This window comes from Hyaena hyaena, unplaced genomic scaffold (assembly GCF_003009895.1).
Source record: "Hyaena hyaena isolate Hyena2069 unplaced genomic scaffold, ASM300989v1 scaffold_381, whole genome shotgun sequence".
Taxonomy (NCBI): Eukaryota; Metazoa; Chordata; class Mammalia; order Carnivora; family Hyaenidae; genus Hyaena; species Hyaena hyaena.
The window spans coordinates 216,413-241,982 of NW_024081012.1; the positions used below are offsets into that span (position 1 = coordinate 216,413).

The 25,570-nt window shown below is 34.3% G+C and overlaps 1 long non-coding RNA gene across 1 annotated transcript; it reads right to left on the minus strand.

Annotated features, from left to right (window-relative positions):
* Nucleotides 1–413: 413 nt before the first annotated feature.
* Nucleotides 414–13,695, minus strand: LOC120244314. Its single transcript, XR_005531528.1, has 2 exons — nt 13,574–13,695; nt 414–506 (listed from the first exon to the last, which is right to left on the minus strand). It is a non-coding gene; the product is annotated as an uncharacterized LOC120244314 (long non-coding RNA).
* Between the last annotated feature and the right edge of the window lie 11,875 nt (nt 13,696–25,570).

Consider the following 25,570-nt stretch of genomic DNA (forward strand, 5'->3'; position numbering starts at 1 on the left):
TCCTTACATCTTGGTTAAGGGGAAGAAGGCACAAGATAATGGTTGGAGTTTGAGACATATACTCCATTCTGTAGGACTTCATCCAAAATTCGCTGTGTTGGGCCCTCTACTGACATAGTAACTAAGCCTTCAACAGTCCATTCAAACTTTCTACCAGATCAGCTACATATGGGTGATGGGACATACCATAAGACCAGTGCATACTATAGGACTGAGCCTCTGCCACACACACATGTCCTTTGGTTGAATGTGAAGCTGTATGAGATAGTGTGCTGAAATCCATAATTAGCAGAAGGTTGTTGTGGTTTTTGTTTTTTTGGGTTTGTTTGTTTGTTTGTTTTTTAGAAAACAGGCAAATCTATACTGAAAATACCTTACCTTATAAGACAAAATGTGGTATCCTTCATGACAGGTGGGATCCAGTATACTTTACTTCCCTTGAGGGAGCAGGTTGGTACCCACCACCCACTATCAGGAGGTAATGCCATATTGACGCTCAGCCTCAGCTGAAACCAAATAGAAGCCAGGGTTAATTTATGTAATCCATCCATGCTAGAGTGGGGGAAACAGAATAGAGAAGGGAAGAGAGAAGATGGATCTGTGAAGCAACCAAGATATATACAACACGGATATCAAATAAAAATAAAGTGCTACTCTTAAAAACAATGACAAGCTATATTTCATCTGTTAGAGAGGCAACTTTTTAACAGAACTGAAAGTAAACAGTATTGGTGTAGAGATAAGGTGGTAGAACAACTCCCACATGCAGCTGGTGAACATGAATGTTCACATGCCTTTGGGGAGTAAGTTTTCATTGAAATCCAAATGCACTGAACCATAATTTACCTCAAGGATTATAGGAGTAACATGTGTATAAGGTAATACTGTGTAAGTTATTAATTACTCCACTGTACAATAAACAAAATATAGAAACCATTTCAAGGTCTGTAAATATAGGATAAGAAATGCTTTATTGTACAGTGAAGAACAATGGAATTTGATTCACATATTTTAAAAAGAATTAAAAACATCTACCTACACTAATATGGAATGAATTTTGTGACAAAATGATAAAAGGAAGTTGCAGAACAATTTGTAGAGTATACTTCTATGAAAGTTAAAAAAAAAAAAAAGATATGTAAACTACCCAGCTATTACAAGGAAATTTTATAAAATTCAGCCATGATATAATTCTAAATGTCTTCTCTACATATTCTATTGCTGATGCTTTCTTCTCTATCCCTGCCCAAATATGAAGATAGATTTTGAGCACAGAGTTTCACAGCCTGAAGCTTTGTTTCCATATTTTTCTTTTGGAGCTACTAAAGTTTGAAAGGAAGTAGAAGAGAAACACAAGTAGAGGGTTCCAGAAATTTTGACCATCATTCTTGTTCCCACCTCATGTTTTTAATTTATTTACTATCTCCTGAAAGATAAATACAAATTATTCCTCTTCTTTACTGAAAGTCCTTCTTTATTTTACTCATACTTCAGTTCTTTCAGTAAGTTCTCTAGTAAAAGGTATTTTCCTGACCAAATATGATCTACTTGAAACTCTGGTGAATGCTATTTTCTCTTTTACTTATTTAAATTATAGATTTGCTCTTAAAATACATAGTCAGATATTTACACAATGGTGGATAATGACACTATGAACTACCCCAACTACTCTCATAGTTGGAATCTTTATTTATTTATTTTCCCAACAAACATGTATTGCTTTTATTTACTTTATTTTATTTTTTTAATAGCTTATTGTCAAGTTGGTTTCCATATAACACCCAGTGCTCATCCCCACAAGTACCCTCCTCCATGCCCATAAATATTGCTTTTATAAGTTGAAAAAAAATAAAAATCTAAAGCTTTTAATAAAAGTATTGGCATGATCCCAGATTAATCCTAGTTCACATTTCCTTCTATTTATTTTCCTCTAGTCATCACATTCTCTCTAAAGGTTTTAATTACTCTCTGTATGACAATTATTACAAATCCATATTTCCATTTAGATACTTTTTCAAGCTGCAAATATATGTATTTCCTACTGGATATTCATCCTTTCATGGAGATACATGCATTACCTGCCTACTATATGCCAAGTGCCACAAGAAGTGATGGGCACACAGTAGCTAAAGCCAAGTGGCATAGTCCCTGCATTCATGCATTTGAAAACCTTCGGAAGCACTGTATAATAAATAATTAGACAAATAAATAAATGTGTTTAACATGTTCTAAGCAATGCCCTTCAGAAAAATAAGTACAATACTATAATAAAAAAAAACATTCAATTTTAAAAATCCAGTAGCTAAGGAAATTCATTCTGAGGGGATGATGTTTAAGGTGAGGCCAAATGGAGAAATGTCCAGCCATCTCAAGAGTAGTTTCAAGGAAGATGGACAGCAAGTGGGAAAAGGACAGCAAGTTGGGAAAATACTTGCTGTGTTTTACAAATGGAAAGAGAGCTATGTGATTTAGGCATAGAAATTGAGAAGGGATGAGGCATAAAATAATCTAAGTGGCATAAGCACAGGAACTCAGTCATGGCAATCTTAGACTATATGGAAATTTTGGACTTTTATCTTAAAAGCAATGGGACTTATTGGAGCAGTTTATGTAGATTAGTGATGTGCTTTGGTTTATATTTTTAAAAATTCTCTTTGTTCTATTATTATTGCTATAAAAGTAGGGCAGAGAGGTAGGGAAGAAGCAGATCATTAAGAACCTATAAGGTATTTAGATTTTCTCTATCAGCATTTTCCATTTTCCATTTCAGAAATCTGGATATGTTTGACTCCTCTATTCCCTTCACTTGTTCTACCATTCTCTGATAAGCTTTGGCAATTTTAGATTCTTAATAATTCTCATAGGTATAATTTCTTCTTTTTCTCAACATTTACTTCCTTAGATTAGGGCTTCATAATTTTTTATCTGGACCATTAAAATACAATAATCTCTTTAACACATTTCTTTGACTACCATCATGCATATTGACCATGATTATGCAAACTGATGCTTTAGTCATCTTAATAAACACTTGCGTATGGCACCCCACTACTTATATTATCATTGGATGTCCACAATTCAGTGCATATATTTATTTGTATAGTAAAATGCCATTTATCGAGCACTTTTATGACAAGGTTAATATATCAAATCTTCATAACAACCTTATTGTTTGGTTTTGTCATTGTCCTTGTTTTACATATGAAGAAGCTGGGGCTTGTGGAGATAGCATAATGATGAAAGTGAGTTATTTACCTGGTCCATCGAAGAGTAAAGGCACTCTTAGAAACTGTTTGATAGATTGCAAATCACCGTGATATTATTTTTGGAGGAACTCCTCTGCTCAAATTTATAGGTAAAATGCATCTTCTTTAAGACTTTAAACCGTTTTAGTTTCTTTGGTAGGGATCTTCTTGCCTGCAACTTGGAATGCTGTCATTAGGAACTTAAAGACCACTTTAGAAAATTGTAACAATTTCTGGGGCGCCTGGGTGGCTTAGTCGGTTAAGCGTCCGACTTTCGCTTAGGTCATGATCTCGCGGTTCGTGGGTTCGAGCCCCGCGTCGGGCTCTGTGCTGACTGCCAGCTCAGAGCCTGGAGCCTGTTTCAGTCTGTGACTCCCTCTCTCTCTGACCCTCCCCTGCTCATGCTGTCTCTCTCTCTCTCTCCTAGAAATAAATAAAAAAACATAAAAAAAAAAAAAAGAAAATTGTAACAATTTCTGATTAAAATTAGTGAAACATTCTTGTGGTGATTTATCACAGTGTTTTATTTGGCTGGGGGGGGATTGGTATTAAAATTTTTGGCCTACATACTCTTAGAAAATTTCCCAAATTTTGCCTTTTATGATACAATTACTCAATAAATAATTAAGCATAGCAGTTTCAAATGACTGATTTTTAAAGTGAGTAGAAATATATCTCGTTTTCTTAATGTAGGGATAATTTCTATACAGTAAGGAGTATAGATTTCTGTCAAGTTGTGAGTCATTAGAACTGAAGCTTGCTTTGTCTTCCAGTCAAGGACTTAAGTCTGATACACTCAATATCTGCACTTATTGTTCTCACTCCTCTCTCCCCTATACCATCATCCCTCTAGAATCATCTTCATTTCCTGAAGAAGGTTACCAGCCAGCCAGACCAATATTGGTACCACTAGGCCTTAATAAAACAAGCTTTAATAAAAGAAGATAACAAAGTGACAACTATAGGATTCCACAGAGAATTAATCTGTTATCAAAACATACATCAGATTTCTCCCTCTCACCCCAGCCCTTTAGTGCTTTCCTTTTCCTCTTATAGTTAAGATGAGAAAGAACTGCAGGTGATGTGTAAGTTTTGGGTGAAGGTTTTCTTTTCAACATGAGGATTTGTTTTCCATATGTTGTTGAGGCAACAATTTCATAATCTTTCTGACAATTTTTGGTTTTTCTGAGATTCCATACAAACCTGACTTATGGGTATGAAGAAAATTAACATTAACAGTAGATGTTAGACACAAACATAGGCAATGAACAAAATATTATAAAATCACATGACTTTCCTACTACGGTAGAATTTTGCTTTTCTGTTGTCAATAGGTAAGACCTAATTCAACAAGCTCCAGCCCATCCCTCATTTCTCTTCAAATAAATCAAAATTTTCAAAAAGTAAAATATAAATGATATCACGCAAATATAAATGATCCCCTTTCAGAAATTTCCCTCAACTCATTAAGTAATATGGTGTTATGGCCTGAATTGTGTCCTCTCTAAAAATGTATATGTTGGAGTCCTAATGCCAGGCACCTCAAAATGTGACTATATTTGGAGACTGCATTTTATAAGTGGTATTTTAAGTTAAAATGAGGTCATTAGGGTAGGCCCTAAGCCACTATGACTAGTTTCCTTATAATAAGGGGAGAGTAGTACACAGATATACATAGAGGAAAGACCATGTGAAGACACAGGGAAAAGAGGGCCATCTACAAGCCAAGGGGAGATGATTCAGAAGAAACCAACCCTGGCAACACTTTGATCTCCAGATTTCTAGCCTCCAGAAATTTGAGGAAATAAATTTCTATTTAAGCACTCAGTCTGTGGTTCTTTGTTATGGCACCTCTAGCAAAGAATACATTTACTAATGCACATGAGCCCTACTATGGGCAATGAACATCTGACCATATTTTTCTATGAGTTGACTTCTAGCCCAACAGAATTGTAAAATAGTCTAGCCATGGAAAGTCAATGAAAAGTGCATACCCCTATAGAATCAGATATTCCTCCACATGTCTAGTAGATAAAACTTAGTTCACTTAAAGAATGTGCACTTAATCTCTTTTATCCAATTCCAAGCATTAGACAATGTTTTATTGACAGCCCACAAACTCATACCCTACACACATCTCTATCTCATGCATGTAAGCATTGATCAGTATATCTCATAATATATAAAAATATTTTCCTTGCATTCAGTAATACTTATGAAAGTAGTTTGCCTAGTAGCATCTACATACATTCCATTCAGGGCAGGAGCACATCCTGGACCCTGGAAAAATCTCCTCATCTGTTATTCTTGTCAGGATGTAGGTTTCTACCATTGTCTATCAGCTAATATTCAGAAGCTTTGTCATGCCCAAACGAAGCATGTAGTCATCATTCCACATATACACAAACATCAAATTCTCATAAAAATAATGAGACTGCTTATACACTTCAATAAAATGGATGAATCTATTTCCCCATACAAATCTGTTCTGAATTATATTCCTTAAAGATTTAAATTCTGATTTTTTGTTGATTATTAATTCTTTCAAGCAAATATAAGGATTCTGACAATTGGATAACAGGTGGGAAACGAGTAGTATAGTAGAAAAATATACAGGATTTAGAAAAAGGAGGTATGAGACAATTACAAAGTTTTGTCTGCTACACTGGATTTGAGAGGCCACTCCTACTCTTAGGCCATACACTCCCTGGCTTTATTCATTCATATTTTGCTTTGTTTTTAACATTACATGGCAATACTTTAAATTTTTTTAAAGACCTCTCTGATAATCAGCTTAAGGCTGAAATATCTTGTAATAGAACATTTGAACAGACAATTTAACCAAGGTAAACTTTAACACATCTTTATCACAGACTTTATACTTCCTCCTCTCAGTCTATTTTCAGCATTTCAGCTTAAAGTCCAATGTTAGGGACACATAGGAAATGCCACATTCTCTAATCCCTCTTTACCCCAAAGGTTATGGTATTAACTTGGACCTCATTTGATTTTCCTATTTTAAATCGAATTTTCTCAACAAATTGAAACATTACTTAAGTTACTCCAATGCCCAGTTCAAAAATCAAAGGGAGATGAAAATTTGACTTGGCAATGATATGTGAATGACAGTAATGAGTGTGGGGGAGATGAAGAACATGAACTTTTCAGAGTGTCTTAAAAATGACATTGTTATTTAAAGTGCTGATCACTTAGTGATTTTTTAAAATATGATTTTCTTGCTTCACTAAGAGATTAGGCTGTGCTTTTCATTGCACTCTGCTCCAAAGCACTGGAATTATCCTCTTTGTTCAGTCCATGCCCAGCTGCTGCCCTAGTAAGGCCCCATAAACTTGGCTTCACAGCTGTGCTGTCTGTTCCAGATTTTGGAGTTGGAGTTTTCCTCTCAGTAGTCTTGGTGATATTGTCCCAGATAGCAAGTGATGTTGTCAGAATCCACTAAAATGTACTTTTTGTGAAAATCACAAAGAAATTTTTAAATTAAATTTAATGTTTTGTCTGTTCATTTTGTCTTTTTTATTGTTTTGTTTTGTTTTCTGTATATTTTTTGGCTGTGCTTTTCTTAGTATTGTTGGAAATATTTAAACCAACTTACCAACTTCTTAAAGGAAACTTAGTGTATGAAAAGGTATTCAGTATCACTAATCATCAGGGAAATATGAATGAAAACCACAATGAGATACCACCTCACATCTGTTAAGATGACAATTATAAAAAATATATAACAAATGTCAAGATGTGGAGAAATTAGAACCCCTCTACACTGTTGGTGGGAATGTAAGATGGTATAGCTACTATGGAAAATAGGATGGAGGTAAAAAATTAAAAATAGAATGACCATATGATCCAGCAATCCCATTTCTGGGCCTATGCAACATAAGTGAAATCAGGGTCTCAAAGAGACATTTGCACTCCCATGTTCATTGCAGCATTATTCGCAATAGCCAAGTTGTGGAAACAATCCAACTGCCCATTGACAGATGAATGGATAAAGAAAATGTGATGTATACATATAATTTTGAATATTAGCCTCAAAAAAGGAAAATACTGCTGTATTCAACAACATGAATGTATCTGGAAGACCTTATACTAAATGAAGTGTGTCAGTCATAGAAGGAAAAATACTGCATGATTCCACTTATATGGGGTATCTAAGATTTTCAAACTCATAGAAGCAGAGAGTAGAATGGTGGTTGCCAGGAGCTGAGGGGAGAGGGAATGGAGAGTTGTTTTCCAACAGGGATAAAATTTCAGTTATGCAAGATGAGTAAGTTGTAGGTATCTACTGTATAACATAGTACCTGTGCTTAACAATATCCTACTGTGCACTTAACTGAGATTTTGATGAGAATGTAGATCTCTTGTTAAGTGTTCTTACCACACACATGTACACAAAATGAGGCAGGAGGAAGCTTTTGTAGATGATTGATACATTTATCACCTTATTGAAGTGAATATATGTCCAAATTCATCAAAATGTATACATAAATATGTGCAGTTTTCTATATGTCAATTATATTTTGATAAAGCTCTTTTTAAAAAATCTTGGGAATGTGAAGCTAAATGGTCTAACATTTCCAGTCACTAAGTGAAGCTGAACATCTGAGTGTTTTCAAATAATTCTATTTCAGCCTTCAACTATCTCCAGCTAACTTTGAGAGTAGCCAAGGGCATGTATACATTAATCTCTATCTTGGGCACATCACCCTGGAATCCAGGGTATTATCCACTCTCACTGATATTTCCTTCCTACCCTTTTCCTTCATTGAGCTTCTACTCAAACAGAAGAGTCCAGTGTAGTTTTTCTAATTTCTGTTTTTGTCTTTTCAGAAAACATCTTATGCTTTGGATTTTTGCCCAGACTCTCCTAGAAAGCAAAATATAATTGTCTTTTGTTTTTCTTTTTTTCCATAAATTATCTATTTAGTTCAAAGCCAAGTAATCCTATAAACATATCTCACAAATTATGAAATTGATGCATGATAGTTTATGACACTATTCCCTCTATATTGAAGTTATGATTATGCTCTTTTGTCATTTACTAGATTGTGAATTTCTTGAGGGAAAAATTATGTCTTATTTATTTTTCTGTCACTGAAATTAAGCAATTAGTTACTTAGTAAATGTAAATTATAACCTGAATTGAACATTTGAACTTCAGTGTAGCTTGTGCTGTCCTGAACCAAACTTTAGTATTAAAATAACAGTTAAAAAAATTTTTTTAAACTTATGAATAATCACAACGATAGCCCTTTCTCTGCCTTCTTTCTAAGAGGGGGAAAAGGTTTGTTGCTTAGGACCCAAAATTTTATTTTGTTGTAGGATTGAGCAGAACCATAACTGAAAAGACCTGAAATGGGCTGTATTGATATTCAGTGACAAGATCTGATACTTACCAGATAAGGTTAATTATGGGATCTGGAGTAGACACTTAATATGTAAAGTCAGCAAATTCTGATTTTTAAGAGATTTTATGTGGAGTGTAAAAGATTAAAACCAATAACAACAACAACAAACCAGTGCAGAAACCCTCTCTTGCATTTGTGAGATTAGGTAATAATAACATTACTTTTCAAGGTTTCTGTGTGTATGTGACTATGTGTCTGTGTTACAATAAAATTTTATTTATAAAAATAGAAGGTGGACTAGATTTGGCCCAAGGACAATAGTGTGGAGCCTATGCTCTAGAGGGAATCAAATACTCCTCAGAAAGTAGACTGGGTCATCTATCAGCCTACTTCTAATTCAAAATTTTATGGTGTGCTGTTGTGTCTAAACACGTATTGGGATGACATGGATAGGCCTTGAGGGCATTAGGTAAGTGAGATAAGCCATACAGAGAAAGACAAATACTATGTAATATCACTAATATGTGAAATCTAAAAAAGCTGAACTTGTAGAAGCAGAATAGGTGGTTACCAGCAGCTGGTGTGATGGAGGGGTGATTGAAGAGATGTTGTTAAAGGGTAGAAACTTTCACCTAGAAGATGAATAAGTTCTTAACTTTATTTTCAGTGTTGGTGTTCCTTTTGCATACTGTCTTATTCAGGACACAGACTTAACAGAAATGCATGTTATATGGTAACTTAACCTCTGTGGCAAAAGCCAATGGAAATGTGGGAATAAGGAAGTGGTGGTTTTGGAACCCTCATATCACACCACATTAGTGACCATGTAAACCTGACTTAACTCACCCTAAAAGCCTCCTAAGATATTTTAAACACTTCTCAAGAAATAATTTAGTTCAGAGATATTCACTGCAAAAATCAAATATTTGTAAACTCTACATTTTAAACTGTACAGGTATTTCATATGAGAACTATATTTTGTGAGATAGCAAATTTTATGTTATATTATTTTTCCTTTTTATAAAGGTGACATATGTATAGTATAATTTTTTTTTCAAATGATATAGGGTGTTGTATCAGAGAAAGATATTCAGTCTTTTCCCTGGTTCCTGGCATAGAGCTCCTAAAACCTTTGAAATTTCCTGAGTGATAAGGGTGATAGGATCTTGTGTTCTGATGAGTTGTGGGTAAGTAGCTCCTATAGCTTCAGGATAGTAGCTGGTATCCAGAAAGACCAAATCTTACTTAGAAGTTTGGAACTTTCAGCTTCAACCTCCAGGAAGGAGAGGGAAGCTGGAGACTGAGTTAGTCACCATTTGCCAATAATTTAATCAATCACTAATATATCATGAAACCTTCTTAAAAATTCCTACTGATGAGATTCAAAGAGCTTGTCAAATACATCCACATATCAGGAGTGTAGCACACCGCAGCTCCATAGCAATAAAAACTCTTATGTTTAGGATCCTTCAAGACTTTGCCCTATATACCTCTGTATCTGGCTGTTTATTTGTATCCTTTACCATAAACAAGTAAATGTAAGTAAGGTATTATAAAATCCAAGAAAGTAGTTGTTAATCTCAAGAAAAGTAATCTTGTAATCTTTACTTACTTAAGTAAATCTTAATTAATTAAAAAATTAATTACTTAATTAATTACTTAATTAAGTAATCTTGTAATTACTTACTAAAAGTAAGTAATCTCAAGAAAATCTTGAGAATCTCAAGATTCTAGACAGACAGAAGTATGGTGACCCATACTTCTGACATCTTAGGCAGGGGATAGTTTTGTGGGACTGAGTGTTGGGAGCCATTTTGAGCCCACTAGTTGAGAAAACTCCTAGTGAGATTAAAGCAAGTTTACACGGTCTCTTGCCAATCAGATGACGACCGATATCCACCCCCCACTCAATTATTTCTGCTTGAACACTGACCCCTAAGGTACCTTGTTGATCAATGTCGGGAGTGACTTGTCCCCTTATTCCGGCCCTGGTTTGATGATTGAACCTTGTGAAGGAACTTATTGTGGGAACTTCTTCTTTTGATTATGGGAACAGACATCGTATCTCCAGAAGATCCCGTTTCCCTCCATACTTTCCCTTGAGCTTTGAACAGGCTAATGACCCTTACTCATAAAAGATTGACCTTTACATGTACAATTCTGTTTCTACCATTGCCAGGATGGTTCATACAGCTCATCCTGTTACCAGGATGTTCATACAGCTCAACATGTAAATCAACTAACCAAATATGTCTCTCATGCCCTAGCTATTCAAGAAATCATAAAACTAGACACAAAGGTAAATGCCCTTGAAGAGGCTATTCTATGTATTGGAAATGAGCTAAACTCTTTAAAGGTATGGTTGGCTCTCCGGTACCATAAAGAATATAACTGGAAAATCAAGTCTTTCCCGGAGACAAAGAGCCTAACTTAGAGAGAAGGAAGATAAGGGCAGAAGATAAGTTAGTACATACACCTTTGCTAACTGATGGTGTATAGCAGCCCCTTCCCTAAGGCCTACATTCCACAAACACCTTAAGTCATCTACAAACCTATGACTTAATCTTAGCGTTATTAAAATGTGAACACCTTGTTATTTTCTTGGTTACTCAGCCTCACTATAATTGGGGCAGTTCTGCAAGAAGACTTCTGTAAAATCTGTTTCTGTACATTTTCCAAAAACATCTTATCACAAAGAGCTATCCATTGTAAAAATTCCATTTCCTGATGCCATGTTAACATTTGACCCATAAATAAAGACACCGAAACCGACAGGACGGAGATGACTTCCTGGTGATCAGAAAGGATCTCGGGGCTCTCTCACACTCTCTCGCCGACACCGTCCATCCTTCAGGGACCCCTGGACCTGCCGGAGCCAGCCTCAAACAACTGAGCTCTTAAATTTGTGAGGTCTGACTCTAATTGCAAGTAGTTAGTGTAAGAATTGAATTGAATTGTAGGGCACTCAGTTATTATCAGAGTCAATGTTGGTGTCAGGAGGGAAAAAAAACCTCTCAGAGAGTCAACGTATAAGAAAATTGAAACATTTACAACCCTTCTCACTCCCCAGATAAATATTTAAGATACATAGATAGATATACAAATCCACACATATAGACTTACTTTTTCTTCAAACATAGTTACACACAGAGACAAAAGGTTTGAGATCATAGCATATAGATTTTTTTGTGTCAATGAATAGCATAATTATTGAAAATATTTTCTTTAATGGAATGGGAAGTCATATATATGTGTGTGTGTGTGTGTATATATATATAATTTATTTAAATAATATCAATTATTAAATTTCAATAAAATAGTCATTGTAGTGTCCTATAAGTGTAATGTCTTGGACACACTATACTAAAGAAATATCTCCCTAAAAATTGTAGCATTAAATATTAGGCTTTGACTGTCCATACACTTTTTGTCTTCTCTCCAACTAAGGTGAAACCTGAGATAATGCTAATTTCTATGAAATAGATCTAATGATATGAAAAAGTATTTATTATCTAAAATCTCAAGGTTCCATGCTCCAAGCTAGCTTTTAAAGATTCTTTTTATTAAACCAAATTTCACTGGAACAAAACTTGCAATTTATTGGAAATGGAATACACAAGAGGATGTTGGATGACTGACTCTTTATGTAAGATGAGATATTGTATTAATCAAAAGAGACAAAAGGAGCATAAATCAAATTCCTCATATAAACTAAAATCAATAGGATTCTGTCAGGCTGAATTAAGCAATATAGTATTATTAAGTTCAAATATTTTCTACTGTGGTTAAATGATTTTATTTATTTTTATATGAGTTCATTTTTCCTTGCACATAGAATCTAGAGTTATACAATTTTTGAGCACAGGGAGACAGTCATTCAGTACATGGGTTGAGGTGCAAACTCATTTGGGATAAATACTGCATTTTCTTCATCTGCAACTCAATACAGTGATTTGCACAAGTATATCTAATTTTTTTAATTTAATTGAATCAAAAATAAGGAGGTTGTATCCTAACAAGTTAAGTGACTTATCCAATAACTAATAAAGACTTAGATATAGCTAGGCCTTAGACTTTATTTTTTATTCTAGACAATTAATAGTAGTATTATTATACCAGACTTTTCTCAACATAAATTTCTTTAATTATGTGAATGTATTGGATATGGCAGTTTTTATCTGTGGAATTTTATAGTGGTATGGTTTATTTATATTTGAGATTCTATACTGAAATGTCCATGAAGGATAGGACACATAAAGTTAGTCACTTTGAGGTCAGTGACAATTCTATGATAATCATAACAATGAATATATCTCACTAAAATGTGTCTAAATGCATAATACAAATTTATCAAGGGGAACGATTGTGCAGTTTATTGCCTTTGAGTGACTATGTGTCAAAGTAGGTTCATCAGCTGTAATTAACACTCTAGTATGGGAGGTTGATAGTGAGGGAGGCTGTGCATGTATGAGAACAGGGGTATATGTGGAATTTCTGTACCTTTCCCTCAACCTATAACTGCTCTAAAAGTAATAAGAATTTTTAAAACTCAAAAATATTAATAAGAATTAATTGATGATTAATTGAAATACTTCATCAATAAGTATTATCAAGGAAGTTAATTATATGCATGGAAAAAAAAAACGAACAGGGCCAGAAAAAACAAAATATATAAATAATTATAATAAATATATTCTTTAATTGTACTATGAATAGTTGATAAACTACACAAATACTATAAATATTATGGGATTTATACACATGTAAAAATGAAACACATGTCAACATTACGAGGAATGGATGGCTCTAAAATTTTTATACTTTATGGAAATAATATAGTATTATTCAAAATTGTACTATGATAACCCCAGAACAATGTTTCTCAGATGAATATGATTACTCCTCTACCCCCTCACACATACCCACACACATACACACACACACACACACACATGTACTTACATATACATACACAGGGTACAATCAGCAATGTCTGAAGATGTTTATGGTCATCAAAACTGAGATGTGCTACTATCTTCTGGTATAGTCCAGGGATGTGTTACACATCTTAGAGTGCAGAGGATAGGCCCTACAACAAAGTGAGAATTGTCTGACTCAAAAATATTGTTGGTGATTAGGTGACAAATACTGTTGAAGATTTTAAAAAATTATCTTAATTTTTTAAAAGCGACATATAAAAAAAGCCAATAGTGGAGATAAAATGGAATATGAAATGTTATACTCAATTATTCCAGAAATAAGTCCAGAAAAGAGAATTACAAGAATAAAGAACAATCGGAAAAATAGGAAATACCTTGTAAAATGCTAGAATCAGATCTAACTAGAATTACATGAAATCGCATTAAGATGCAATTTAGTTGACATTATATGTGAATGCTCTAAACACCTTTGATTAAAAGGCAGAAGTTTTCAGATTGCAAAAGGGAGCAAGGCTCAAATATATGCTATATGACTCAATTTAAATGATAATATAGATTGGTTAAAAAAATTTTAATGTGAAAATATGTCCCATATAAGCATTAATTACAAACAAAGTAGCCTGGTTATAATAACAGTTAAAGTGGAATTACAACAAGGAATATTACCAGATATAAATAAGGGCATTATATGATATAAATTTTAATTAATATAGAGGACCTAGAATCCTAAATGTGTATCAGACAAAGTTTCAAAATATGGGAAGCAAAACTGATACAGCAAAATAAGAAATAGACAAATCAACAATTACAGTTGGCCAAATCAGTACTACACTCATTAATTGGTAGGACAAGCCTACAGAAATTTAATAAAAACATAGATAATCTGAACAATACTATCAACCAACATCATCTAACTGATATTTATAGACTACTTTCTACCAAGAACTGGTTACATATTATTTTCAATTGCACATGGAACATTCACTATGATAAGCAGAATTCTAGGGCATTAAAAAAATTCAAGAAATTCAAAGATTTGTTCAACATATTCAGCAAATTCTACAAAATTCAATGTCATGAATCACAAAGAAAAACTGAGAAATAAATACCTCAGTTCAATATGCCTGAAATCAAAATTACTTTTTTCCACCCAACATGTTATTACATCTGATTTTCTTAATTGTAAATAGTGACAATGCCACACACACCACACTCACAGATCATTCAGAAGATGACGATAACATTTTATTGACAATCTTATTCACCAACATTCTAGGTTTACAAATTACTAAATTCTACTGATTTTACCACTGAAATATTCAAATCCACTCACTACTTTTTTAGGTTTTTTTTTTTTAATTATTTTTAAGAGAGACAGAGACAGAGAGAGAACATGAGTGGGAGAGGAGCAGAGAGAGGAGAGAGAGAAATAGAAAGTGCCCTTCTATTCCTCTGAACATTAAGTTCCCACCACCCTCCCCATTTATTAGGTTATTTACATGATTACTTATATACCTCTGTACTTTTGCTTATGCCTGAAACATCTCTTACTCCATCTCCACCACCAAATCTATACTCATTCTTTATGCCATGCTTGGAAATCAACTCCTCTGGAAAGCCCTTTACCAATCACTATGCCCCCAGCAACATCTTAGCATTTCTTTTATTCTCTCTTATGAAAATGGCATGGAAATGATATGAGGGTTAAACATTATAAGTAATGATATGTTTGTTTCACTAGTTGTTAAACTATTCTTTCTTACATAGTTGAACCATATACCATTATACATATTCCAGGTCCAAGGATATATTGCATATACCAGGCATATGTTTGTTTAATGAATAAAAATGAAATTCAAATTTTAAGAACATCATTTAGAATTCATTTGCTGCATTATGAAATAACTATTTATGAAGAGGTTATCTAGAAAGTACTTTTGTTAGTTTACTTACTTGTCTTAAGGTTGAACTACCTTGGAGAAAATTTTATTATGTTTTAGAACAGACTTTATTTATAATCTACTTTCAGAACTTCTGTATCAGCCTGATTGGAACATCTATATTACCAGTACTACAAATAGGCTTCTGCAATTCGTATTACCACCAGTGTACCTGATTCCAGAAATAAGATGCTTTGCTTTGTTTTATTTCTCTTTTTCCTTAGCAATTTACATCAATGGCAATAGCCACACTTTTCATATTGTGCATTTTTAACCTCAGTTCCCTTACCAGTAAAATAATTTAATTAGATAAGATGATTTCTAATGTTCCATTTAATTCCTAATATGTGTCATGTGCTGATATTTGCATATGATCTCTGGCAGCAGCCACAGATTTGGTGTGTTATTTTACCCATTTACATTTACTATCAGCATTTAAATTTCTGCTCCTTGTTTAATGGAAATATTATTAAAATATTCAGTTCATCCAGGATGGTGGTGCCTTTTACTTTTCAAGACTTTAGCAGGATATGCATGAAATTTCCACAACTGAAAAACTGAGTCAGTGATCCATTCTTAGCCTCTAACTAGTTGTTATAAGAATTTGTTAATATTTTAAATGTGTTCAATTCACATTTTCCCTTTCCCTTGAATTCCCAATGTGACTTTCCCTTCTCTGCCTTTACATGGAAAATGAATACTGATGAGAAAAATTTGATTTGATTTTATAAAATTATATTTATTCTTTGCTTCATCTGTTTTAACCAATACCTTTCCTCATTATGTATTCCAATTTTCTCATATCTTTCATCCACACTAATACAATTAGCTATAGCTGATTTGTTAGGCTAGAATATTTCCTTTCTATGCCTTGATATTTTTGAAGAGATGTTCTCCTCTTCCTCCTATTCATCTTCACCATTCTTATCATCATCATCATCATCATCATCATCATCACCTATCAATAGCAATAATAAAATAATAATAATATGTTATTATTAAGTACCTTTTATGGGTCAGAAAGCATTCTGCGTGTTTTGCAATGTATTTGTCACTATACTATCACTACAATAAATGATATGATGAAGTGAATATTATTAAATTCAATTTATAGATAAGAAAATCGAGACTCAGAAAGATAAAGTAATTTATCTAAGCTTTTATTGTTAGTAAATGGAGAAATCTGGATATGTGAAAAGAAAGGTCTGACTCCAAACCACATTTTACAGGTTCATATTTCTACTTAATAGATTTAATTTAAAATAAACAAACAGGGACACCTGGGTGGCTCAGTCAGTTAAGCATCCAACTTCCACTCAGGTCATGATCTCACTTTTCCTGAGTTTGATCCCTACCTGTGGCTCTGCGCTGACAGCTCAGGGCATGGAGCCTGCTTCAAATTCTGTGTCTCCCTCCTTCTCTGGCCCTACCCCACTTGCACTCTGTCTCTCAAAAATAAATGAACATTAAAAAAATAAAAATAAAATAAACTTGTGCATTATGAGGGTTTCCAAGTGAACATTTTATTAATAAATCTGTATGGAATTTTAGAAAGCTGAGACCAAAATCATAAAATTTGAATGTAAGGAAAGAAGCAGTTTGTCCATGACAGCGCTGTCTAGCCTTACACTCCCCTCATTGAGTGGATCTCTAGGGATTCAGTTTTTCCCTCTTTCAAAAAGGAAAACATAGTTTACCTGTATGAATTTTGTAAAGATGATAGTTGGTATTGTCATTTCATATGAACTTAAAAAAAAATAGTATATGGTTTTGAAACAGGTCAAAGTTAGAATTGCTTTTATTTGATTCTCAAAAAAGTATTTCAACTAGTTTTTTACAAGATGATTTTTTCTGAATTATTATATATTGACGCATACTAAGTGGTCAATTAAGAGACTTCTAATCTGGACAAGATGGTGTAGAATTATTTTTCTCTGTATCCTTCCTCTAAAGACAACTATATACCCTGGAAAGGGTACAAGACACAACCAAAGAACTCTGAAGAGTGGTAAGAAAGACACTGGGAATGGGGGGAAAAAACACAGAGTGGCAGGGCATTTTGTGTTTCCCCATCCAACAGAAGAAGGCCACCCAGAGCCAGCATTTCCCAAATCCTAAATTAGCAATAGAAGGCAAGTCATTCCTCCCTAAACAGAATTCCCTCTGACAAAAACAGGGAAGCCGATACTACTAGAAAAGGGGATCGGTTGGAAGCTGTGACAGAAATAACGAGTCAGAGAGGTACTCTTATGTTCCACTTGGACTGAAACCCCCCCTTATTCACTAAGAGATACCCAAATGGGCAGGCACACAAACCTGGCAGAAAGAGCCAATATATAGGAGGTGGCCTGATCCAGGAAGCCTCATTGTCCCTGCTGTATCCGCACTCACCTCCCCTAACCAGCAAAGGAGAGTAGGCAGCTAGACCTGGAAAAATGGATGCAACCACATCAAGCATCCTGGTCCAAGAAGTCCTTTTGCTTCAGTGAAACCCAGATTCTTCCTCTCTGCCAGTAGCCACTGGGTTGGGCTCCTATGGCAAAGACCCAGCTACATCAAGGGACTCAGCCTGGGAAGCACCTATATTGCTGCAGGCACAAGACTTTCCTCTCCCATCTGGAAAAACAATGAAAAGGAGGGGCCCCAGTAGGGGAATCCCACTATACCCTCCCTGCTGAGAGATACCTGGCAGCCAAGACTAAGGAAACTCCTTCCATACCCCTGAGGCAGCACTAGCAGGGAATAGAAGGAGCCACTGTAGCAACAGCTGAACCAGATTGATAAAAAAAAAAAAAAAAAAACAACGTCTCTGATAACTGAACTAACATTGGTACCATTGCCCACAAACATAGGCCAAGTTCCAGATGCTAAATCTATCCACTAAAATAAAAAGAAATGCTAAATAGAAACCAGATTTTCCTAACACAAGAGACCAAAGGTCCAGTACACAGTAAAAAAATCACCCATCATAGCAAGAACCAAGAAAATACAACTTGAGTAAGAAAAGCCAATCAACTTATGCCAACACCAAAATCAATCATATGTTGGAATTAGCTGACAAGACTTTTAAAGCAGGTGTCAAATAAAAATAGTTCAACAGATAATATAAAAACTCTTTAAATAACTTAAAAAATAGGAAATCTCAGCAAAGACATAGAATTCATAGAAATAAAGCAAATTAAAAATATAAAACTCAAAAATACAGTAACAGGGTATAAAAATCTTGGGTGGGCTCAATTGTAGAATGGAGATGACAAATAATAGCACCAGTGAACAATATAATTGATTCAATCTGAACAATAGACCATAAGCAGAAGCAACAGCAACAAAAGCATGAACAGAGACTCAGGGACCTGGGAAACACAAAAATGACCCAATATTTGTATCATTGGAAGAAGAGAAAGAAATTGGGACTGAAAGAGTATTTTTAAAAGCAGTGGCTATAAACTTCTCAAATTGTTAACAGACCAACCTATAGTTGAGCTGAGTGAATTTCTTACAGACAAACCCAAAGAAATCTGTGTCAAAACACATTATAACTAAACTTTTGAAAATTTAAGAAATAAATACTTAAAGCAGCTGAGATGGATGACACATTACCCATAGGGAACATCAGTTTGGATCGGGATGGTTTTCTCATCTGAAGCTGTGGAGTGCAAAAGGAAGTGACACAGTATTTTCTAAGCGCTGCAAGAAAACAATTGCAGCTACGAATGCTATAGTACCTGGTGGAACTCTCCTTTAGGAATAAAGAGGACACAAAAACAAAGCAAAGCAAATCAAAGTTTGTCACTAGCAGATTTACCCTACAGGTTGGCTAAATGAAGTTCTTCAAACAGAAAGGAAACAATAAAAAAAAGGAATCATGGATCAGGAAGGAAGAAGGAACAGCAGAAAGAGAGGAAGAAACGATTCCTTTTTCTTGAGTTTTATAAATCATATATGATGATTGAAACAAAAATCATAACACCATCTCATACTCAAGACAATGATATTTAAACATATGACCTAAATAGATGTCAGATTTCCACACTTCACTTAAACTGGTGAAATATTGATGCCAGTAGCCTATTGTAAGTCACACACATATATATATTTTAATACACAGAGCCACCACTATGAAAACTATACCAAGGGATCCTCTCAAACACATTTTAAATAAATGAAGATGGAATATTAAAAAATATGCCTAAAACCCTACAGTAAAGCAGGGGAAGAGTAACCCAGGTATGAGAACCAGAAGAAACAAATGGAAAGTAAATAAAATAGCAGATTGAACCTGTAACATATCAATAGTTATCTCAAATGTAAATCCTCTAAATACAACAATAAAAAGACAGATTGGCAGAATGGATACAAAAAGATGACTTGAACTATACACATGCTTTTTGCAGCAAAGGATTAACATAGTAGACCCAAGGTTGTTATCCTTAAAAAAACCATCTTGTAAGATTGACCCCCACCTCAAGTCTTGGAACTTGATTTTCTCTGATAAATGACTCTCTGTGCCTAAACTATGCAAATAGTATGGTCTATACCAAACACTTGCTTCTGGTTGAGGGTGGGAGGGGAGAGCTGAAATTTTGGTACATGCCTAGCAGTAGATGCCTAGTTATCACAACACATTGCCTGAGGAATTAAGCACTTACTGTATGACTCCACTGGGAGAGGACTCTGCTTCAATAGCTGCACCTGGTTTTCTCTGAATTTTACTCCATGTGACTTTCCCTTTGCTAACTAAATCCTATCTCTAATATATCATAGCTATAAATCTGACTATATGCTGAATCTTGTGAATACTGCTAACAAATGATCACATGGGGGATGGTGTTGAGAACACCCAACACAAAATAACTTCAAATTCAACAACTTAATTTGAAAGTAAAAATATATCTCTATATTCAAATATGTGTATGTATACATGTGTGTATATATATGTATATATGCATATATAATGTAAATATTAAGCAAGAAGAGCATAGCAGGAGTGGCTATATTAACATATAATATAGTAGATTTCAGGGCAAAGAAAATACTAGAGACAAAGAGGGTCATTAAATATTGATAAAACAATAAATACACCAGGAGGTCATATCATCCTAAATATAGAACATGTACTATTGGAAGAAACTGGGCAAAGTGTTCAAGGAATTTCTCTGTATCTTTCTTGTAACTGCATGTAAATCTACAATGATCTCAATAAAAGTTTTAATTAAAACTAGAAAATAAAAGTCAATTAATCCATAAGGCTTATAGTGAAAAATGTTTGGGGTTGAAAATCATTATTCACTTAGTGCCACAAAGGAATAACTTCATCGACTCTTATAAGAACAATGATACTGGATTTGTCTACATAGGTTTGTCCCCTCACCCCTACTCCCACTCAAGAATGTTAAGATTTCCTCATTGTATCTAAGTTTTGATAATTTTTTATTCACTTTGTTTGATTCAGGCATCTCTAATGTGAAAGTATTTAACTCAGAGAAATTTTCTTGTATTAATATTATTATTATTGATAAGTTTCTCTGACTTTTCCAATAGTTGATATTTTTATCTCGTATCTTTACTGTCATATTTTTAATTAAATTTATTTTTATGTCTTATATTCAGGGAGGTTTCTTGAAATGTATCTTTTAATTTCCAGGAAACCCTACTTATTTTGTGATTATTTTTTCTTAGTATCTTTTTAAACTAATGCAATACACACATATATATGTAAATGTGTATATAGATATATATGTTCTCTGAAGATTTTAATTAGAATTTTGGTTTGTGTTATTTAGGTTTTTTTGGTTTTTTTTTTTTTTTTTTTTTCTGTTTCCTAACTTCAGTCTCCTTCAGAACTGATTTTCTTGTTTATCTTGGCCTTTGTCATTCATGTTAAGGTTATTTTTTTGTGTGGGGACCAACAGTTAATTATTCATATTTAAGTGAGGCAAAGAAAGGTTGGTTTGCAGTTATGTATATGTATGAGAGTTTTGTTGCCTGGAGGAAGTATCTTCTGCCACAGGGTCATTTTGCTGGGGAACCCTTCAGTGTCAGGAAAGGAATGGAAGGACTAATGCCTAATATTTCTGCCCAAGTAAGTCATCCTTAACATTTTGTTTTTTTTAAAGCAATGAAGCCTTATTTTTAGATGGTCCCATTTTGGGGTGGAATTGTAGACAGGCAGGGGCAACCCATCCTGTGATCTTGCAGTCAACCCTACTTTGCACTCTTGCCTTCTATAGCCTTCCAGACAGTTTAGCTAGCTCATCAGTTAGCCCCTTATGCTTGTCAACTAGACTATAGCTTTCTCGTGTCATCAGTCAACACTGTGTCTACTGTTTTCTATATTCTAGAAATTTACTGCCTTTCTTATTTTTTCATGGCTTCCATTTGATATTATTTATTGTAGTGGTTTATACTACTTACTGTTTTACCATTATTTTAACGATGGGTCAAGAGAAAGAGGAAATATGTATTTGTGTTGTCTGCAATTTTCAAACATTAGTCACCATTAAAATAGTCTCAATATAAAAATATAACTGTTGTACATTTTACCAATGGTAATTTAAAAATCAATAAAAATTTTTCTTCATCCCCAGAAATATAATAAAAAACTAAAGCCATAATTAGATTTTGCCAAGCTAGCAAGTAATTGAATCATGGATATCTTTCACTTTACAATTCATGTTTCATTTGATTTTTAGCTACAAGCCTTTCATGATTAAAATAAGTAAATTCAATTTCTTCTAAAGTATTTTAAAATCCTAACTAGAAAGAGTTTTGTTTATCTATAAAAAAGTGTTTTCCCATATTATATTTTACTAAGTCAATGCTAGGCACACAGTATTTAATCAATTAATACTTCTTTGTAGAAAACCACAAGTGTAATTTTAATGTGCAGTGATGTGCAATTTTGTGTTCTGTAAATCTCAGTTGGTTTTCTAACATCATCCCTCCCACCCCAAAATCAATCTCCCTTCCAACCTTGTCATAAGTTTCACTGACAGTAGAGTCACTCATTTCAGTGGAGCAGAAAAGTAAAAGCAGAATCATTGTTTGGAACTACTGGCACATTGTACATTTATTTTATTTAGTTCAAGAACCAAAACATCTAAGTCATCTTAACCATGCCAATAATAGCAAAATATGTTCTGAGCCCTTCAATCTCTTAACAGCTACAAAACTTCAATTATATACTTTTTCCCCCTTCTTCCTGACATCCTATTTCTCAGTGAGGCCATTCTGTATAACTGTGTTTCTGATTAGAAGCCTGGAACAAAGGCAATGATGAAAATAATAACCAAGGAAAACATTTAGAAAAACACTACCTATTTAACTACTTTTGGTGAAGCCTTTTATTAAGGTATAGTATTATTTATCATTTGGAGGGCCACTATTAATATTCAGTTAGCAGTGAAGAAAGAGAAGAACAGAAAACTTTGTGTTAAGACAGCTTGACTTTGAATAACTAAACATTGACATGTGGCTTTCTCTTGTTTCTCTTAATAACTACAAAAAAAAAAGGAAAAAAAAAGATGAAATTTCTCAGGAAGGAAAAAGAAAGTCCAAAGCAAAGCAGCAACTCAATATAATCTTGCAGTTATAAAATCATTGTGAAGGTCTAACTCTTTCAAAGTCCAGCTTAACCCAGGGAATAGCTTACTTCCCATGGTGTGAATTATAAAAATATAAAATCCCAATTTTAGTTTTTCTTGCCAGTAGACCTTAGAGGTTTGAGGAAGCAGAGTAGGGTAGGAAAGGATTTTAGGTTGTTTCAGTATTTTTCAAGATTATTCTTATTTATCAACTACAATAACTGAATAAGCAGTTGTTATTTTGGGTGTTACTTCTATTGTTATACATCTAGAAATATTATTTCTTGCTCATGTAATAATCAGGCTAAAGCCTCTTGTTTTAGTATAAACTATTTTTTATAATGAGGGGTCACCTATTATAATAAACAATCTTACCATATCTAGAACTTAATATAATGAGAATTTATTTCTAGCTAATAACACAGTCCAAATCAAGGGGCTTTGTTCCATGGTATCATTCTAAAGATCCATTTTTGGTGTTGTTTTTACTTTTTGTTTTGTTTTGTTTTGTTATTTTGTTTTTACAAATATATCTTTGAAATTAGTTGAGGAGAAGGGAAGTAGCTATTTTGATCATTGGCATCTTTCTTAAAAGATTTTATTACTTGTTAAGATCTCATCCTCAGGACACCCAGATTCTAGCTCTGTAGCTAAATGCCTGTCCTTTTAAATATACTTTTTCTTTTCTTGGCTGTATTTTCAGTAATCCAGAGCCTAAACAAGACATGGTCATGCAGGATTAAGAGTTTTCTCCCTCTACACATTAAGAAAGGAAGGAAAGAGAAAGAGAAAGAGAGAGAAACAAAATGAAACAAAACCAGTCTAGGCTGCCTTCATGGGCATATGACCTACGTAGATGCAGAAGTCTCCTCTGTCAAAAAAGCACTGTGCTCAGTTCTGCTTTTGACGTCTTGAAATGCTTACACATTTTATCTTTGAACTTGTGTCATATAAGTTATGTCAAAGGGTCAGTGGAGCAAGTGCCCAAACAGAAGTTTGATGTAAAATATGTGTGTCTGCATCCTTTCCTTGCAGCACGTTTCCATATGAATGTTGTTCATAGTGCTCAGTGATCACAGAGTTCCCGTTAGCTGTCCCAGACTAGTGACCCAGAATTTCTTGGCACTGCTACATCCTTACTGAATCCTCTAATTCTTTGTGGCAAAGGAAAAAGGAGAACCATGAGAATTGTGATGTTTTAATTTAATTTAATTATTTTTAGGGTCCATCCCCCAAAGTGGCATAACTAAGCTCTGTCAATGTCACTGGGCAGACCTCAGTCTTATAGTCTCAGTAGGAATATCTACATAATTTGAGGGCCCAGTAAAAAATGAAAATGTGGAAGCTCTTGGTCAAACATAATTGAAAATTTCATGACTATAACGACAGAGCATTGAATCAACCACAGAGCTTTTTTTTAAATTCTTTAATGTTTTTTATTTCTGAGAGAGAGAGAGAGAGAGACAGCGTGGGCAGAGGAGGGTCAGAGGGAGACGGAGATGCAGAATTGGAAGCAGGCTACAAGCTCTGAGCTGGCAGTCAGCACAGAGACTGACGCAGGGCTCGAACCCATGAACCATGAGATCATGACCTGAGCTGAAGTTGGATGCTTAACCCACTAAGCCACCCAGGCGCCCCCACAGAACTTTTTTAAGTGCAGGTCATAATGTGACTGTGCAGTCCACCTGCCCATGTAGATGGCCTGAAGTTTCACTTAAATTCCAGGGACTCTGAGAAATGTGGTTCAAATGTGTATACATCAAAAAAAGGCAATGGTGTTTGGTAAGCATATTACCAAACAAAGGCTGCTATAACAAATTGCCACAAACATAGTGGCCTCAATAATACAGATTTATTATTTTATAGTTCTGGAAAACAGAAATCTTAAATGAGTCTCTATGGGCCCAAATCAAGCTGTTGGCAGACCTGTGCTCCTTTATGGAAGTTCTAAGGAAAATCTATTTGCTTTTTCCAACTTCTAGAGACCAGCACATTCCTTGGTTCCTAAACCATTCTGCCATTTTCCAACTTTGCATCTTCCTGATGGTCCTTCCTTAGTCACATCTCTGTCTGAGTATAGTTTGTTATACATTGTAAGGACCCACCCATGTTGATTCTGTTTGCCCACCTGGATAAACCAGAATAATCTCTTCACTTTAAGATCTTTGATTTAATCACATGTGCATGGTCCCATTTGCCATATAAAGTAACCTATTCACAGGTCCCAGGGATTAGGGCAGGTGCCCAAATTCTGATTTGAGAGCCAATATTCTGCCATCACAGCAAGCATACAGCCTTGTTTCCACTACAACCTGCTATATCATAAGATTTAGTATGAATTATTTCCTTAATGAACTCTACCCAAAGAAGTTTAGTTTCTGAAAGCAATTAGTCCTAATTAAACAGTGTGTCGTCATGAAAACTATGGCTCCAGTGATAGCTCTGGTGCTATCCTCTCATTATACATTCTCCCTGAAATGTTTTTCTTGTCAAGAT